The sequence below is a fragment of the Lepidochelys olivacea genome (assembly GCF_965140295.1).
Source record: "Lepidochelys olivacea isolate rLepOli2 genome assembly, chromosome: 6".
NCBI lineage: Eukaryota > Metazoa > Chordata > Testudines > Cheloniidae > Lepidochelys > Lepidochelys olivacea.
The window spans coordinates 24129661-24149880 of NC_140416.1; the positions used below are offsets into that span (position 1 = coordinate 24129661).

Sequence of the window (20220 nt, forward strand, 5' to 3'; positions counted from 1 at the left end):
ACTATGTGCTTTTTGGACAAAGAAGAAGAAACAGGTGGGGGGATGATTATACTGGAAGAATTGTTCAATGACAATTAATCCATGTAGAACTAACTTCTCTGTGGTACTGTGCCAAAATCAGTATTCTGTGCTCTGCTCACTGAATGCAGGTCAGCTCTGCAGATTAAAGCTACCTACTGGAGATCAGCTTTCTTGCATAATTTGAATCAGAGATATTTCAGCTCTCTCAGTCATTCACATGATAATTTTAGACAGATAAGCAAGACAGCCTCTTACATCCTGAAGAATTCAAAAGCACCTAACAAATTACAGACACACCCACGACTGAAATCAGCTACCTCTGGGGTGGAAAACAGTACAGACTGCACAACAGGAAGGGAAGAAGAAAGTGTAAGATGTACAGAGTAGGAGACCTACGTGTTTTTTAGACAAAAGACAGATCAGACCATTGTTTGCAGCCCAACCACCGACATTTCAGCATTCTCCATGCTCCTATATACAGAAGGGTTTGTCTACAGAGAGAAATTTACTGGCAGAAGTATACCAGTATAATTATACTGTATATCACTATAGCCCCGTGGGCACTAATTCTGGAATAGAAGTGCCTTTTCCTAGTTTAGTTTATGCTGTTTCCAAAGCAACGTAAGCAAAACTGGAAAAAGGCACTCTTGTTCCAGAATAAGAGTGTCCATATGGGCATTTATAGCAGCCTAATGCTACCAATACAGTTCTTCTGGTAAATTCCCCCATTTAGACAAGCCCTAATTCCCCTGATTTACTTCAGATGGGAAGTTAACAGTATTGACACTTAGTGAGGGGGAAATCTTGGGCCAAATTCTGCCCTCATTTATACCCATTTCTCCCTGCTGATGTCAATAGGATTGTATGGGTGTTGTTAAGGGTAATGTACAGTGCAGCCAGAGAAACCCATTCACAGTACAAATAACAAGATGTATTGGTCCTACAAAACCCTCTAGCACCTAACTGATTAACTATTTACATATATGCAGAGAGAGCATTCCTGTAACAGGTATAACTGAGGGCAACATTCGGACCTTTAAGTTTATGAATTTCTACCATAGCAAAAAACGAAAACCAATCAAACTAATTTTGTCATTTCCTCAATGTATATCTCAATCTTGTCCCATGTGCTTTGAGGAAGCTGTCTAGAAATGGGAAAGAAAAAAAATCCAGACTCCCCTGCAAATGGGAATTAATAATCCCCACTATCCCTATTCCTCTCCTTCCATTGTGAAATAGGAGCCACTGTAGTTGAATATACTCAACATGAATGAATGAATTCAATGAGTCAATGAATGAGTCAATGAATTCAGTCTGGTTGGAACTGGGCTAAGTTATCTGATGTTTCTGACTCGTGCTCCCCCTCTGGAGCCTGAACCCATACTAGGACACGCAAGGCTGCTCTTTGCATAGAAACCTGAGTAGCCAATTCACCCAAAGCTACTCTGAAGAACAGAGGCCACTGTGCGTGTCATAGGGTGTTGTGTAAGACTTGTTACATCACGGATGACAGAAAAAGTGGACAAGTTAGAGGTGAGTCAAGGCCCTTATGGAGGTTCTGCACGTCCAACCATGCAGTTATGGAGGGATTTGGGAATCTGGCAATTACATCACCTCCAGACAGGAGAGGCTACACTCAGAAAGTTTTTCCCCTTGAGGTCTAAAGACACTGCATCTCCCAAACCTCATTAGGACTGACTGAGACGAACTCTCAAGTCTGCAGCTGTAGGGTGCTCTGGGTTGAACAGTGAAGGGTTGAAGAGGATTGAAACAAGTTGTGGGTTCAAATGTGTACAAAGATAAGGTGCTCCTATACTCTTGTAACAAGTACAATATAAGTACCTGATACATCTCCCATTCAAGTCCATGTGAGTCTTTCCACTAGTTTCAATTGGAATTGGATCAGGCCCTACTTACCTAGATATATTAACCAGAAGTAAAGTGTGTATTTCATACAAGTGGGGACCAGAGATGCTTTGCCACTTCCTTTGCAGAGTCTCCTGAGAAGACCAGCTCTGAACTGTGGGCAATAACAACACTTATCTACTGGGAAGGTTTGAGACAACACAAAGGGAGAGAATTGTGGGAAAAGAATGAGAGGCTGTGGTTTGCTGAAAGTTAACATAACTCTGAATTAAGAGTACCTGTGCTTTTTATCTCGATTTATTACACCAGAGCAGAGGTACTGAGACATTCCTCGAGTTTCATTAACCTCGCTTTTTCCAGTGAAATAGCAACTGACAAGTTATTCAGCGTTAACTGGCAGGTTTTCCAGAACTGGCACTGACCATGGCAGTTTCTCACAAACTCAGAGACATAAACACGTAGGAAAAAAAATCACCATTAGCTAAAAATGTCTGAATGGAAAATAATAATTTTAAAACTTTAAATGCCAGGACACTAGTCTAAACTCCTTTACTGTGGTAGTTAGAATAGTTTCTGATGTTTGCATGGTTATCTAAATATTGTATCAGATAAGAGAGCACTTTTATAAGAGAAGGCAGGAGAAATTATTTTCTCGGACTACGTTTAGGAATGTAGGAGTGCCTGATAAAGGCTTTAATGTTTACAATTCAGCAAAGACATATTAAGAACCAATGAAAAACTCATGGAGGATTGGGAAAATTGGAGGCTGGTAATAATGGTTCCTGCAGCACTGTACCCCATTTTCCCAGACCTGACAGAAGCAGTTCTGTGGGTCCAAAGTTTGTGTTGAGAAAGGGGACAAGCCACAGAAGTTCCCACGAAAAGAAAATACAGCCTGAAGTTTCATTAGCAATAAGTGAAGCAGCCCTCAGGCAGCACTGTAGGAAAGAGATCTGTATTGAGCGTGCCTAGAGGCCAGTGTTGCATGCAGAGAGGCCTGCATTTATTCCATAGCATCCTGGCCACTAACTTGCATTCCTGAGGTGTCACTTACCAACTAGGTCCTCCTGAAACCAGACCCTCTTTCACCAGTCCCACTCATTATACTATATTTGCATTTCTGGGGGCACCTGTGATTCGGGAGAAGATGAGGTAGCCCTGGCCTACTGAAGCTCTCTGGTGAGGAATCAACTATATTTTGTGGGGAGCAACATACTATGGGGAAGTGGAAACAGAATATGGGACGATCAAGGGAATCCTCTTACAGGCCCCCTTATACAGGAGGGGATGATCTGGGTCCCCTAACACACTGGTTCTCAACCAGGGGTACATCAACTCAACTGGATATTTGCCTAGTTTTACAACAGGCTACATAAAAAGCACTAGCGAAGTCAGTACAAACTAAAATTTCATACAGACAATGACTTGTTTATACTGTTCTATACACTGAAATGTAAGTACAATATTTATATTCCAGTTGATTTATTTTATAATTATATGGTAAAAATGAGAAAGTCAGCAATTTTTCAGAATTAGTGTGCTGTGACACTTTTATATTATGGTGTCTGATTTTGTAAGCAAGTAGTTTTTAAGTGAGGTGAAACTTGGGAGTACACAAGACAAATCAGACTCCTGAAAAGGGTACAATAGTTTGGAAAGGCTGAGAGCCATCACTCTGAAACAAGCTGTCTTTAGAACAGGATGCTTAACAAATAAATAAACAAACAAACCAACATTTTAACTTCAAACCTTTATGCATTTTCCATTAAGTTTCTGTAAGTGCGCACACACACACATACACACGCTTACTTTGAAGCAGCAGGATGGACTTTTAAACCATTTAGATATGAAGGACTGGTAAAGCAGCCCTGAATGTGACTACTAGTCCCCCGGGGATGCCAAGACACTGGGACTGCTTTCTCAAGCCTGACACAGATGGTGCATCATTCTAACTACAGTATATTTCAGTGTTTTATAATTCAGCAGCCACTGCCAGAACTGACAGGTGCAGAGTCCCAGCACATATGATGCCACCATTGAAAAAAAAACAAACCCCACTGAGCTACCCAGGAGTGCTTTGGATAAAGTCATTGAAATAGCAAGCTGGCACATTTTGAAAGCAATCCACTTTGAGTAGACCTGGCTTCCCTCCGACACCAATTAATAGCGACACGAAATCCTTGACTGCTAAATGTGGAGATTCTCCCCATTGAATTTACACTTAATGACATCTCTCAAGGCTAAGCAATCTCTAGGAAACATGACGCATTTATCACGGAATTATGTATGTTGTTTCCCCCTTTGGAAAGAGCTTCTGCTCAGCTGCATTTAGAGGATTGTTTGGAACCATGTACAATATGTATGTCTCCTGTCTTCCCCCTGCATCTTTGTGGTGAATGTAGCTTTGTAACTGTTGTCATTTTGTTTTCTGTGTATTGCACCTCCAAAGGCCTAGGAATCTTCTCTTGGCTGAGGCAGCTGCCATTTTGGGAGGCAGCATGTTATTGAGCTGACTGCTCGTTCACAAAGACTTTACTTTCGTTCTTTCCCCTTACTCTAAAATAAAAGGCATTCCAACTGAGAAGTATAGTTGCTTTTTTTTTTTGTATAGACAAACAGAACTCTCACTATGTTCACTTCAACGGCCACAAACAATCCAAACCTAAACCACTCCCACCTTTACCATGTAAGGCACATTTCACTGCCCCCAACTCACAGTCCCAGCTGTTTGTCCTGCCCTTCTGGATGGACATGGCACATGATTATCTCCATCAGTTCCATCTCCAGCTATTTTCAACTCTGTCAGCATAGCTGGTGCTATAATTGAGCTATAACCCTGTCTCCAATGCCATAATTTCAGTACCGTTAAAGGCCATTTGGATTTGCCAGGAAAACATTACGGTAGTTTCAGACTTAGGCTTCAACATCTGCCAACATTTCAGAGCTATAAATAGGGATATTTGGGGAGAAAACTAGGGATGCAGCTTTTAATTCTATTGAAATACTGTACTTTGGGAATGAGGGAGCTTCCTGGAAAGACAGCATGGAAAATTATGAATTCATGGCAACCTGAAAACTACAGAGAATACAGTTAATTCTAGGGATTTTTAAAATGCCTTAATGCCTTGTTTTCCAAGCACAAACATTTGCTCACTTCTTTTTTGTTATTGTGGTCACTCCTCACTTGCTTTCCGCTGCCCACTTTCTACTGGGGATAAATGCAATAAGCCAGCACCATTGCAGCACATAAGTAAGAAGCTACTTATGAAAACTGCTGCAAGCCTTATTTGCATTCATTTGAACCAATTACCAGTCTTTTACCAAAGCTGCGGATGGCTGCACCTTCCTTGCAAGCAAGGCATGTTTGCTTTAAAAAAGGAATATTCGAATGCCACAATTTGAAGGAGAAAACTTTTTTCTTGATCTTTTTATTGCCTGCAGACTGCCAGCAGATAATTAAAGTGATGTAAGAACAGTAAAAGAAAGAGAGCATAGAAAATAAAAAACTTTTATTGCCTCAGAACAAACCAACTGTCCACACCCTTTCCAGGAAGGTACCTCAGTCTTCTGCAAAGGCTGTGACTTACAGCTCTTGGTAGATAAACAACTGAACTGGAGCTCCTCATATGATACCATGGATAAAAAGGGATAACACAATCCTTGGATGCATACATGGGAGAATACGGAGCAGGAATAAGGAGATGATATTACCTCGATGTGTGGCATTGACAAGACCATGGCCAAAATATTGTGTGATGTTCACCCTTTAAAGACAATACTGAAAAATTGGAGAGGGCTCAGAGAAAAGCTACAAGAATAATTCAAGATCTGTGAAACACTGTACAGGGAAAGACTTAAGGAGTTCAACCTATTTAGCTTATTGAACAGAATGTTAACAGGCAACATGATCATGGTCTATAAGCACATACACAGGGAAAAGTTGTCAGATAGTAGTGGGCTCTTTTAACTAGCAGTGAAATATCCCGTGGCTGAAAATTAAAGCTAGAAAAGGCCAAACTGGAAATAACGTGCACATTTTTAATAGTGAGGATAATTAACCACTGGAACAGATTACCATGGGATGTGGCAGATCCACCATCACTTGAAGTCTTTACATTAAGGTAGGATGTGTTCTTAAAATAGATGGTTTAGTTCAGCCACAAGTTGTTGAGTTTTATGCAGGACATGCTGGGTGAAATTCTATGGCCTGTGTTACGAGGCAGTCAAACAAGATGATCGTAATAGCCTCTTCCGGTTTTAAAAGCTATGATATTACATGTCTTTTGAGAAACACCAGTTCAAATATGGGAGTTCTAGCCTTTCTATTGGTTCTCATTCATTTACAAGGAATGCATATAACTAGAGTACACTCCTGAGCTCTAACAACTCCATTCTCAGGCACAATGAAAGCAGTGCATATAACTCATTGCAAAACAACTGATAAAGCACTCAGTGATGAGGAGGTAGTACTGTTGAAATGGCTGAACATCCCTAGCCCTGTAACACTGCATGTATTTGCCACTACCTCTGTTGAATTGTTCCATTTAAAAATGTCACAGCAAAATGGCTTTTAAACTTTTTTATTGTTTCATTTTCTATTATGCATTCCAGTGCTTCGTAATAAATGGTATTGTTATTTACAATATTGAGTGTCTCATCTGCAATGTACCCTGCATAGAATCAGTCACCCATATGTCTACAGACAGCACTAGAATTGTCCATGAACCACTCTAGAATACGATTCTCAGTCTCCTGAGGGCACCAGATATATTTATAATTACACCTCAACTCATTAAAGAAATGTTATAAAAGCTAGTTTGAAATGTATTTATTTAATTCTCCATTTAGTTTTTACTCACAAGGTTAACAGAAAGACAAGAATATCATCTGATGATTTTATCACTGGCTTTATAGAGAGAGAGCAAACAAGTGTATTGTGATGTGAATATATTGAACAGACTAAGGATGAATGAATCAGCTGTAACAAGAGGAGTCCTGAGCTTTCAGTCCACTCAACAAACCACTGAAAGTCAACAACCCAATAAAACATTTGAACAACTTGTTTTTCCTCCTTACTTTTAAATTGCAAATACCTCTAATCCAATTCAGGTTTATATATATGACCCCGGCCTTTCCAATACCACAATTTCTGAGCATCTCTCAGGGTATTTGTGGATTTACTCTCACAACACCCAAGTGAGGTAGAGCTGGTTTATATTTTCTTTAAATGGGGAACTGAGGCATAGAAAGAGGAAGTGATTTGCCCAAGGTCACAGAGGAAGCCTGTGGCACAGCCAGGAACTGAATACAGATCTTCTGAACTTAAGGCTGCTGGCTTACCCTCTTCACTCTAACTGGGACCACATCTACCAAAATATGGTGAGGAAAACTATTCTTGGGATATTTCCAACCCATCTAGAAGCAGATCCCAGAAGTATCAGAGACAAGCATATGACTACAAGCTTCCATACAAATATTGCAGGCCAGAGAATTTGGGACAAAGATACGAACTTTTGATGCTGATCTGAACTGAACCTCTGAGCCTTTTGAAGTTCATCCAGGGCCAATATGGACTTCATAGTAATTAGGTGAGAAGACTTATATTGCTTAAACTTTTTTAGGCTGGGAACTGGAATGCTCAGCAGATTAGTAATGCACTGCTGAGCCTTTAACCTCTAGGTGACCGATTCAAATCCAGTCTAGTAGTAGTCTGTGTGAAATAAGGGAGTGTTCTGAGTATAATTCCTAGAAAACTAGTGTCCATATCATGAAAATCACCATGGATCAATTTAATGGCAGTCCCAGCAGAGAAGCCAAGTAATGGATGGACGTGGAGAACATTGTAATAAAGCAGAGACTAGACACTGTGGTGATCTGCACACTAGAAGTATCAAAGGTTGATAGACAGAGGAGCAATCCATATGCTCCCAATGACTACTTAAGCTCAAAAAGGGTTGAATGAAATTTCTCCCCCAAGTAATCATTTTTAACAACATGAAGAACTGGGCTGCACTTGCAGCAGTTCCTACATCAAAAAACTTAGAACTGAGTTCCTGCCATTTATTCTAAACATGAAATAAGAAAGTGTATTTGGGACGCAATAACCTGTGATTTTTAAAAAATACAGTTGTGGTCTAAACTGCGATTTGGATTATGCATCCACTCAAGGGAATAAAGGATGGGTGGGGTTCTTACTCCCCCTACATCTCTTCGTAAGTTATCTGGACCTTGCGTTCAGGTGCACAGGCGTGCAGTGCCTACCGATTTTCCCTGACAAAACAGATGGTTGGGGACTGGCTGTGAGGGAGAAGAGAAATGAATGGAGCCAAGGCTATACCACCAGCTGTGCTGGAATAGGGGGTCATGGTGTTGTAACTTTCAACAGCAAATTACAGCTTCCCCTGGAGCAAAGGGGAAGAAGGGAGGGAACTGAGCCTCAGAGATGCCTCTCTGAGGCAAAGTGCCTCCTGAAGCTATTCCGAGGACAGCACTCCATATGCAGCACCCCTGCTTCTGGGCTGTGCCTGAAGGTATAATCTAGCCCTTTAGATCTATTTCCAAAGCCATTTTCACTTTGAGTGCCTGGTGATTTCCCTTTAAAAACTGCCACCTCCCTAGGGCAGAGCACAAAGTTTTAAAAGTGATGCAATATCTTTTGGGAATCAGTGTTGCAGTTTATTATTGGGGAAACTACACTATGAAGTCCCACACTGGTCCAAATATGCTTTCACAGTTGGAGAAAAGCTTCCTTTTCCAGCCTTGGCTACAGTAATACAGCACAACTATTCATTACCCTCATCACAGAAAAGGCCCTCTCAATTTAGTACTTAATATAATTATGGCAAATTAAAAGTGTTTAGAAAAGGAAACTCTTTCCTTTCCAGAGCTACTACTTTACCTCTCTTAAACCCTGTCACTTGAAAATGGGCCTACGTATTTAATAGAGTGACCTTTCTTTCTTGTTTCCGCTCAGTGAGTAGACAACTCAGACGTTAGCATGGAGGAGGTTTAAATTCTATTTCTGAATTTAATGTTACATGTCCAAGAGAATAGCAGCACAATGTTCCCCACATATAGCTAAGAAGGCTTCAGTTCCGACACCGAGACAGCTGTTAGAAGGCAATTTTCATCTCACTTGCATTTGTTCACATTGACCTCAGTTAAGTTTCCCCCTTTTCACAGAATCATAGAACTGGAAGGGACCTCGAGAGGTCATCTAGACCAGTCCCCTGCACTCAAGGCAGGACTAAGTAATATCTAGACCATTCCTGACAGGTGTTTGTCCAACCTGCTCTTAAACATCCCCAGTGATGGAGATTCCACAACCTCCCTAGGCAATTTATTCCAGTGCTTAGTCACCCTGACAGTTAGGAAGTTTTTCCTAATGTCCAACCTAAACCGCCCTTGCTGCAATTTAAGCCCATTGCTTCTTGTCCTATCCTCAGAGGTTAAGAAGAACAATTCTTCTCCCCCCTCCTTGTAACAACCTTTTATGTACCTGAAAACTGTTATCATGTCCACTCTCAGTCTTCTCTTCCCCAGATTAAACAAACCCAATTTTTTCAATCTTCCCTCACAGTTTATGTTTTCTAGACCTTTAATCATTTTTGTTGCTCTTCTCTAGACTTTCTCCAATTTGTCCACATCTTTCCTGAAATGTGGCACTCAGAACTGGACACAATACGCCAGTTGAGGTCTAATCAGCATGGAGTAGAGAAGAAGAATTACTTCTCATGTCTTGCTTACAATACGCCTGCTAATACATCCCAGAATGATGTTTGCTTTTTTTGCAACAGTGTTACACTGTTGACTCATATTTAGCTTGTGATCCACTATGACCACCAGATCCCTTTCGGCAGTACTCCTTCCTAGGCAGTCATTTCCCATTTTGTATGTGTGCAACTGATTATTTCTTCCTAAATGGAGTACTTTGCATTTGTCCTTATTGAATTTCATCTTATTTACTTCAGACCATTTCTCCAGTTTGTCCAGATCATTTTGAATTTTAATCCTATCCTCCAAAGCACTTAATTGAAGAAAGAATTCAAATTTGGCTACAAATAAAAATGTGTATCTTTGCAGTATGAGCAATTTCAGACTAATGATGTGGTGTTAATGTGGTTTTCCTTCAAAAGATACAGGGTGATATCCTGGCTCCACTGAAGTCAATGGCCAGGATTTGACCCACAGTATCATCAGTGAAACATAGAAGCCAAGAGGGGGATGGATATATATATAATATGTTTGTATGCCAGTTAACTGCATGATATTAAACTATAAGGGCTCAAAGGTCCTGCAAACCTTTACTCACATTTGTAGTCCCTCCTTAGGGAAGAGAGCCCATTAAAGTCAATGAGACATTCCATGTGAGTAGGATTTGTAAGACTGGACTCCGCGCTAGTTGGTTTTGCACCACAGAAGGCTGTGAAAATCCCAAAATGAGAACTTTCCCAGAAGCCCAGCCCATCTTTAAAGCAAGTAACTTGACAGCACTATGGGAAAAAGTGATAATTTGCCTGGAAGCAGCTATCCAAGTGACACTCTGAAACATGGTGATTTGGTGTTTTCATAAAGAAATAAAACATTGGCTTGTAATATTTGAAGTGCTATTGGAAATATCATTTTTGACACAGTATGTTGATACCGGTCATAAGAGGAAATGTCCTTATTGCTACCATTGTTCAACACTTGACAGAACATTACCAATAATTAGCAGCAGCTCTCTATTAACTATGTGTCTTGTAGATAACAATGAGGTGCATGTTAACACAATGCAATCACTTGAGGACAGCTTTATAGCAGAGAACAACATATTGTGCTTTTCTGGGAAGGGAAATTTCAAGCACTGCGGGGATTAGTTTGGTTAAACTGCTTGAGTCACACCGTCCGTTTGTTGTATTTACAGCGTTGTTCACTTGCTTTTCTCATCTAGTCCCTACCTACTTTATACTCCTTCATGAAGATGTACCTGGTCATAGAAAGGACAAAATTGGAACAGTTGCACAATCTCTCCCCTCATCTGATCGGCAGTCATTATTCTCAAAAAAAAAAAGGAGTAATTGTGGCACCTTAGAGACTAATAAATTTATTTATTTATTCTGTCTCTTCTCCATCATGAGGTGCATTATAAATAGTGTAAAACAGATACACTGGGCCAAGTTAACTGGATTTACATCAGGCAGGTCCATTATAAACAGAATCGCAAACACAAATATTGTACTTTTCCGACCCCAAACACCTATGTCCCTCTCTGGACTGACAATAGTAGAAATCTGTTTGGAATGCAGCTCAATTTATTGGCCTGGCCTGCTAATGCTCCAACCCGAATGAGATGAATTCATTGTTTGGAGAACGCCTTCTTAACCTAAGTAAGGATTTTCCCCTTTATGAGAATTTTTTTTAAAGCTAATGTTGTTCAAAACTGAATTGACTTTGACTCACATATAAAAGAAAAAGGTCACAGAATCAGAAGAAATCCACGTATAAAATAAAAAGGTCACAAACTTTTTTTCCCCACAGTGAAGAAGAGGGGGAAAGGTTCTTAATATCAGTTACAGACTTACAATACAGTGTGAGGTTTCCTTTTAAAGCAACGTGGCAAGAGAAAGCTGAGAGATTCATCTTATAAAATGTAAATCTGTTCTACTTGTGCTTGTGCCAGGAGCTTATCAAAATGAACCCACTAGTCCAGTAGTAATTCCAGTGGTAATTTCACATCAGACTTCCAGGGATTTTGTGGATCATTCAGCAGCCTTTCCTCAGTGAATAGCAACACATTTGCAAAGATGTTAAAAAGCCTTGGCTCCTTAGAGTCACATCCCGCTGCCTTAAAAAAATTATTCAGGGTATGTGCCAGACAATTTTCAAGACAGGGAGAAATTGTTCCTTCTATTTTGCCAAGATTTTCCATAATGACTAATAGCTAGCCACACCATGCTGTACAGCAGAGTTCCCTAACCCTAGTGAAGGAGACGTGTAAATTGTCTACCAACAGACTAGAGGACTGTGTCATTACAATCAAAGAAAAGAGCAAATCAGCTGAACAGCTGCCACGCTGGCTTCTGATTTTTTTATTTTTATTTTTTGGTGTGGTCTCACTGGCACTCACCCACAACTAACAAAAATCATGACCTCTTTGTAGCACTGAAAAAAACCCCAGCACCTACCAGAGCTTCTACTGGTACTGCGTTAGCGTGGGTGTAAAAATGTTTTTAGATTAATCTTGACTTTCAATTTGAAAAAATAACCAGCTAACAGCGTTCAGATTGTTATCTCAGGGTTTTATTTACATGCGTTCCTCAAAACCACACAACCTCCACTATAGCTATACAAAAAAAATTACTGCTTTTAGCCACATTCTGCATCAAGGACTCTTCTGATGCAGAAGTTGTGCAGACAGTTACCACGTGTTGTATCTTTATTTGGGGAGGAGGGTACTAATTAAGGGAAGAGTTAATTGAAGAAGGATGGTTTTATGGTTAAGGCAATTGACTGGGACTCCAGAGATCTGAATTCAGCTCCCGGTTTTGCACCATGCTTCCTGTGTGACCTAGGGCAAGTCATTTAAATTCTTCTGTGGCTCTGTTCCCCATCTTGTAAAATAAAGATAATAATCCTTCCTTTTCGCTACCCTTAGTCTGTTTGACTGTGTGCTCTTCAGGACAGAGAATGTCTCTTAGGCTATAGCCACACCAGAGAGCTTACAGCTCTGTGCCGCTGAAACTTCACTAGTGTAACCGTTCTAAGCCGACAGAAGAGAGCTCTCCCATTGACTTAATCTATCCCCAACAAGTGGAAGTAGGTATGTTGATGGGAGAAGCTCTCCTGCCAACATAGCACTGTCCACATTGGTGCTTCGGTTGGTGTAACTTATGTTGCTCTGGGGGTGGGGGTGGCTTGTTCACACCCCTGAGCAACATAAGCTACACTGACATAAGTGGTACTGTAGACATAGCCTCACTGTGCGTACATACATCTCCGAGTATAACGGAGTCCGACTCTCAGTTTGGACTTCTAGGCACTAACAGCATACAAATAATTGAATTACTATGATTTCTTTGGGGGGATTTTTATAGTAAATGTATTTGATTTTTCCTGTTTAATGAATCAACACTGAGCTCCGTAAGTGTACCAGTGATAGTCGATGCTAATTAAGGCTACATAGTATTTCCAATCTTAACACTCCCATTCCAGGGCTGATTGCAGTGTGTTACTTTTACTCAGTAACACAAATATTATATCGTTCAAATGGAAACTGAATTGCTGCAAAACTGTCACTACACTAGAGTTGATTTACAAAAGGACAGAGTTTTGTTTTGAATATATTTCATAAACATTGAGAAGGCTGCTTTAAGCACCAAGAAAACGTTATTGATCTTGGCTCATAGCAAAGAATTACAAGAGATTCTCATATCTTAGAGAGCGAAAAACTGCATAAGAACAACTTGCACCCGTCAAAGGTGCTGTACCATGAACATTATATTTTATAACTGAAAAAAAAAAAAGAATCCCAAGCTAAGACTTTGTACGTGTTAGTTTTCAGCCCAGAGCAAAATTTTGTCTCCACATTACAAAGCCCACAAACCAAAGGGAGTACAATGGAAATATTGACACAACCTCCACTATAGCTATACAAACATAACACAAATAATCTGAGATTTCAGAGCACTCCAAAGGGAAGGCTCGGTCTCCAGAACAATGGGTACCTTTTAGTTTATCTTTATCCACCTTGCTAATTAAACAAGTAGCCTGGCAATTCTGGCTTGGAAAAATCCTCTTTCATCCTTACGAAGGCCTGAAGTCATGTAGAGGCAATATTAACAAACATATCAGTCAGATGCTACAAATTCTGCAGACTATTCCTTCTTAATCACCCAGTTTCCTTATGTTACACAGATACCTGCACACACAGTATCTGGATCCAAATACAAGTACTATAAAAGGCCTTTAGACAGTATGTGGGAATAACTGATATAAAGTCTCGGTCCCTGGATCCATCTTTAATGAAGCATTCTAAATCTGGATATGTTATTTCAGGATTTTTTGTTTGCATGTTCTCTCACTTGGAAGCCGGGCAGGAAGGAAAAAATGTCGCATCCATAGATCTTTTTTGTCTCCTGCCATCTGCAAAGTGGCAGCTCACGGAAATGTCTGAAACAGTCTTGTCAGAATGCTGGCTGGAAATTTACAGTATGCTAAAATGTTTCAAATTATCATCATGGCAGCAGAATGTGGGTAATAAACTTTGCAGTCAGGAAAAGTGTACTTCAAGAGAGTAACTGATTAACAGAGATTCAGAAGCGAGAATTAGGAATATTTATAAAGTGGACACCAAGATGACAAAATCAGGGCAGCAGGCATTTCTGCTTAGTGGAACTTTGTTTGTTCTCTGGGGTCTACACTTTAGGAGCTCATCCTACAGAGCAAGAGACAGAACGTGGAAAAGTTTGGAGGTGCTGAGCACTGTTCCTTAAGTGCTAAGGAATTTAAGGTCAACAGCTGCCCAGAGTGTGCTGAGAAGAGGGTGAAATTCAGCCATACCATTCTGAGCCAGGTTTGTCCTCTGACTTTCACACAAAAATCTAGAGGAGTGTCGAGAGGCCAGTTAGGTACACAGCAACCACATTGCTCCATAAAAATTACTACCAGCTTCACCCCTAGTCGCTTCTTGTAGCAGTGTGCTCAGTGTCGGGAGTCATGCATTCTGGAAAGCACAATGCAAATCCCAGCACAGGCAGTCTGGAGAGCACCAGCCATGCGTAAGAACAGCCGCAGTTCGAGATGTGAGGGTAAAACAGGCCACTGTAATTCCTTTCCAAAAGGACACATTCTGATTGCCAGCTGCCCTTTCTTAAGATGTATCTTGTTTTCCTTTACAATCTCCTTAGTAACCACTGCAGGAATGTGTACACACCTGAAATATGCTGCAAGAGACATCTTGCCACAGAAAGCGGAGCCATGAAAATCAGCAGTTTTCACTGAGCAAATCCTGTGATAATGCACACAAGGCAGAGAGGTAACACTAATGAAGAAAACCCCAAATTAGGCTTCTTGCCCTTTAACAAAGTGACTATAAATTGCAGATACTGTGGCTGGAATAGCTTTCTACTGGCTTGGTAAATCAGAAGCAGGTAAGCACCATGCCCAGGATACTTGGTAGCGGCTTAATTTGTGCTGCCTCCTAGTTGCCCTAGAAGAGTGAGGGCCTGGTCGAATAGCCACTGAAGCTGATGGGGGCCTTTTCATTGACTTGAATGGGCAATGAATGGATCCCCTAGACAATGAGTCAGTTGAACGCTAAATCAGACTGATCTAAGTAAATACTGTAGCATAATATAAAATATGCAGGACTAAATTCTATCCTGGAATGCAGGTACTACTGATTTCAAAAAGATCCCCCTGGGTATATTCAGGGGCAGAATGTGGCATTAACCTGAAGGTATTGCAGATTCCAAACCATAAAACCTTTTCCGGAGCTCTTCAGAGAGACTCATCCTCTCTTATGCTCTGTCCAGTAACGCGCCTTGTTAAACACACAGCCTAGTAATAGAAACTGAAATTCTGTTCCTCTCTCCCACTCAACTCATGATTCAATGTTGCAATAAAACATATGGAAATTAAACGTAGGGGCCATAAAAAGAATACAGAAGCAAATCCTTCCCTCAGCTATGTTTGTGCAACCCACATTGAATAAATCATTCCATAACCTCAGTACATTTACACAAGACTGAGGTCTCCAGTTTCCAAATGAAACCCAGATTAAGGTGCCTGTTTAAATCCTATTTTGCTGAATCAGACGGAATGTATCCTTGCAGTCCATGTGGGGCAGAGGAACCACAGGGATGTAGCTTCCAGCCAACAAAGGGACAGGAATACATTGCAAACCCCACAGATTTATGACCCAGTTCAGATATTATCCTTCACCTTCACCTTCATTCCAGGGTCCCTCTCACCAACAATGGCTGAGTGGCTGCCATTGTTTGCCCATTCCCAGTGCAATCTGTGAACCACTGTCAGAGTTTCACCAAGCCTAAAGGGAAATGCTTTGGGCAGCATTAACTGTCTGCAGGTTTTTGGTGAGAAAAAGCCTACCTGTGGAGAAAGAGGGAAATAAGGTTCAAAGGACAGCTCCCCCCCCCACCAGGCACTTCCCTCCTCCATTGCCTGGCCTTGCCTTCTGAGAATTTGTGTGTCAGGGAGAAAGATGCGGGGAGGAAGGGCACCCCACACAGGGGAAAATAGTGACTATGTGAACCTCTGCAGCTTTGTTCCTTTCTGCCCTGTGCTCTGGGGTGAAATGAATGGGCCAGAGTGTTGAATTTGAGTTGGGTGACATGAATGTGTTGATGGTAAAGGTTAGCGATTTGCTAGTCCCACACTGATCTCTATTACTAGTTTCAGATTATTCTGTACAGCACTTTTAGTCTTCAAAGCAATTGACAAATATAGGTCCTGATCCTCCAAACTATTAAACACATGTTTAACTTTAAGACCATTTACTTCACTGGGTTTAAACTTAAACACAGGCTTAAGTATTTGGATCAAAGACATAATCTACCTACCCTTCATATTACAGGAAGTGTATTGAAAATGGGTCCCACCAGCCAGACATAATGTATTTTGAAAGGAAACTATGTCACTTACAATAGCTCTCAATTCCTTTTGCCAAAACTGACAGTCTGTTCAAATCCACCTCTAGCTCTAGTAAAAAGGTGCTCTGCGTGCCTGATTGATTAGTTGTTGGAGAAAGAGTTGAACTACAGTATTCTGACTGTTCACTGCTCCCACTGCTAAATCCCAAAGTGCAACAAATGCACTTTAAAAACAGTAATATGCGGTGTGTGTGCTGGCCTTGGTGAGCCATTTCACAAGCATGAGTAAATTTAGCCACTACGCATTTCAGATCTTAAAGATTTTTGATTATTTTGCTAGTTGAGCATTCCAAGCTCTTCTAATCTATTTCACATTGCCTCCTTAGCTCTTGTTTACAGATATATAGATATAATTTTGTAGGTAGCTAAGCTGTGCTGTCAGAGAACAAGATATAAATAGCCGGAGTTTAAATTAAGATCTATTGTAACAGCAGACCTTTAGGTTAAACTCATTCAGAAAGGAAACTATTCTCTTTTATATACAGAAGTGACAGCTAGAATTAGTATACATTTCACTTTCAGCACAAACACAGCCTTTCCTAGGATGTAACAAAACTGTGATCTGGATAAACAGGAAAATTCCATGGTCTGGTGTTTGTACAAATAGAACCACTATGGGGTACTGATTCTAAGAACAATTATATTCTCTGGCATATGAATGAAAACAAAAGCAAATGCACGTAATTGTGCAGTCAGATGAGATCTCATTTAAAACAAAAAGAAAAGACTGAGTTGTTCTGTAATTATGTTCTTCTTAACACAGTGTCCCAGCTTTCAATGAGATTTTGTTTTCTTTTGTTTTCTGTACATCTTAACTCAAGCAAAATTCCTAGTGATTTCAATGGGGATTTTTGCATGAGTAAGGAATGACAAGTCAGTCTCCACAGGAACTGAAACCTCAGTTTCGCCAAGTGTTTTCTTAGACGTATGGCTTCTAATTGCAAGCGTGGAACTGTGGACATTTTATTTTTTTTTAAAGACAGCAGTGATGCTATGTTGCTATGAATGACAAAAATGCCACAGAAAAACAAGTGCAACATTCATTTAATGTGTGAAGATAATGGCATCATAAAGCAAGTATTGGTGCATTTCTTGTCTGATTCACTGGGGAATGGATACATGATGCATGTTATATGCTGTCTACACGGGTGTTATTATTATGGTCTATTGAATTTTTGTGAAGTGCAGCTTAAATATTTGTACCTGTGCCCCATGCAAAGGATGGGTAGGCATTCCAAAAGTAAAGTATTATACAAATTAATATTCCTGAGGCTTCTTTGCAAATGTTAATTTTCTGCCTGGGGAGGATTCCCATATTTTTCAAAGAAATAGATCCCAGTGAATGCTGAATGCTCCATTGTGTGGGTGCATTTCGAGAAGCGCAGACTCTGAACGATGTGAGGTTGAGTTCACAAGGATTTAACTGCTAGCATTGGCAAGATTCAGTTATTACTACTGCATTAATAAAAGAGAGGCAAGACTGTAAAATCTTATCTTCAACAGCACGGGTATTGTTCGTGGGGAGGGGGAAGACCTGCCCGTTCACAAGGCATTAGAAATCTCAGCTATCTCAAATACACACACACACACATTTATGGCCAGCAGAAAGGATGCCTTACCTTCTCAACGCGTAATCTCTGACAGCTCGGGCCGACAGAGCCCCTGCCCCAAATCCTGCTAGAGATCAGTGGAGCAAATTTCCCATGTCCTTACCGCCTCCTCCTCACCATAGTAAAAAGTTCCTCTGAACACCTCTCCACCGGGTGTCTGACATGATGCCCAGCTCGGCGGTGGCTGCCAGCCTCCCTCCCCCGGTCTTGGATGTAAAGATCCTTCTGTGGGGCCAGACACGTTTCCTCTGCCCCCTCCTCCGACCTGTCACCGTCACCAAGTCTCTCCCAGGCACGGCTCGGTGCCCGGTGGGCTGTGCTCTGCCAGTGGCAAGCAGCCCCCTGCCTTTCCCGAGCAGTTGTTGCTCCCCTTGCCCTAAACCCCTTCAGTCAAAACACGCTGGCTGTGTGCGCGTTAGCCGGCCTCCGGAGCTGCTGCCCCTTCCCGGTCCTAGTCGGAGGGGCGGCAGCGGCGAGAGACAGCGCGGAGGAGAGAGGCATTTACATTAGAACGCCGTACAGCTGTTTGAGGGAGTCTGCAGCAGGAAATACCAGAAGACTTATCCAACCACATTGCAAAGGGGGGGGAGCTTCTAAAATCTGGGCAGGATCATCGAGTCCTGGATTGGATTTTAACATGGTGTTTGCCCACTTTTCTAATTGAATGGGGGAGGGAAGGGGGTTACTTTACGTGGAAAAATAATAATAAAATAAAATAATAATAATAATAAAAAAGACATCAGGAGCAGATCAATGTGTAGCAAAGAGGTATTTACCCAGGAGTGCCGGGTATTGCTCACCGAACGTGGAGCTTTTAGCACCCTAATAAACCCTCCTCTGCCCTCTCTTCCCCCAGAGTTTGAGCCTTTCTTTCTCTTAGACGTTCAAAGCCCGCAGAACAGAATATGGGAGCAGGCGTACGCAGCCAAGGGACATGCTACCCCCTGTTGGACAATCAATCTCCAAAAGAGGCATTTAATTCAAATCTGAAACAACTGGGGAGGGGGGAAGCAGAGGCCAAAGTAAAAGGCAGCCAATGGCGAAGGTCTTACCAGGAACAATAACTTACCTATGATTTACACGCCGCTTTACTCTGCGAAATACACAGTTTAAAACCCTCTCTAATCCGGCACTCTCTGGTCCGGCAACATCCATGGTCCGGCATGATTTTAGTTTCTGGTTTTTATGCTTTCATCTACTTATTTCCTTGTGCCAACACAATACAATTGTGTAACGCCACTAACACGGTGTGATGAAGACAGCCGGCAAGCCTTGGCGAGGCTGCGTTGCAAGCGTTGTTCCGTTCATTCGCCTCGGCGAGATACAAATAAAAAGAGACCCGCTGGCTACAATACTGGTTCGGCAATTCTCTGCTTAGGCACCGGTCAGGTCCCGAGGGTGCCGGACTAGAGAGGTTCCGCCTGGAGAATAACCCTGGAGGTGGAGGTCATGTAACTATCCTGTAGCAGGCGTAGTGGAGAAGACACCGCTTTAAGCTGTGTGCATTGCCTGGTAGCAGCATCACCCAAACCTGGCCAAATGACACTGCCTGCCCAACGCTATCTCACATGGTCTCCTCGGGCTATGCAGTGAATCACGCTCTGAGAACAGGCAGGAGTAGTGACACAATGGCCATTCTTATTCCACCAAGGGCTTGACAGAGCCCTGGCTGGGATGATTTAGTCGGGGATCGGTCCTGCTTTGGGCAGGGGGTTGGACTAGATGACCTCCTACGGTCCCTTCCAACCCTGATATTCTATGATTCTATGATCCAGCGTAGGGCTCTGATTCAGCATAGCACTTAAGCACATGGTTAAGTTTAAGCATATGAGTAGTCTCACTGAAGTCAATGAAAAAAAGAAAAGGAGGACTTGTGGCACCTTAGAGACTAACCAATTTATTTGAGCATAAGCTACAGCTCACGAAAGCTTATGCTCAAATAAATTGGTTAGTCTCTAAGGTGCCAAAAGTCCTCCTTTTCTTTTTGCGGGTACAGACTAACACGGCTGCTACTCTGAAACCTGAAGTCAATGAGGTTGCTTACATTTTTAGGTTAAGCACGTTTGTGTGTT

The 20220-nt window shown here is 41.5% G+C and overlaps 1 protein-coding gene across 6 annotated transcripts in view; it reads right to left on the minus strand.

Moving 5' to 3' along the window:
- The window catches only part of OSBPL5 (oxysterol binding protein like 5), a 219433-nt gene extending 199937 nt beyond the window's left edge, over positions 1-19496 (minus strand). For 5 of the 6 annotated variants that reach the window (XM_084630041.1, XM_084630040.1, XM_084630036.1 and 2 more), the window contains exon 1: positions 18158-18675. The gene's annotated coding sequence lies outside the window, so the exon portion shown is untranslated. Of the gene's footprint in view, positions 1-18157; positions 18676-19217 lie in introns of those variants that run through there. The other variant, XM_084630039.1, reaches the window with a different exon arrangement.
- Positions 19497-20220: the final 724 nt, after the last annotated feature.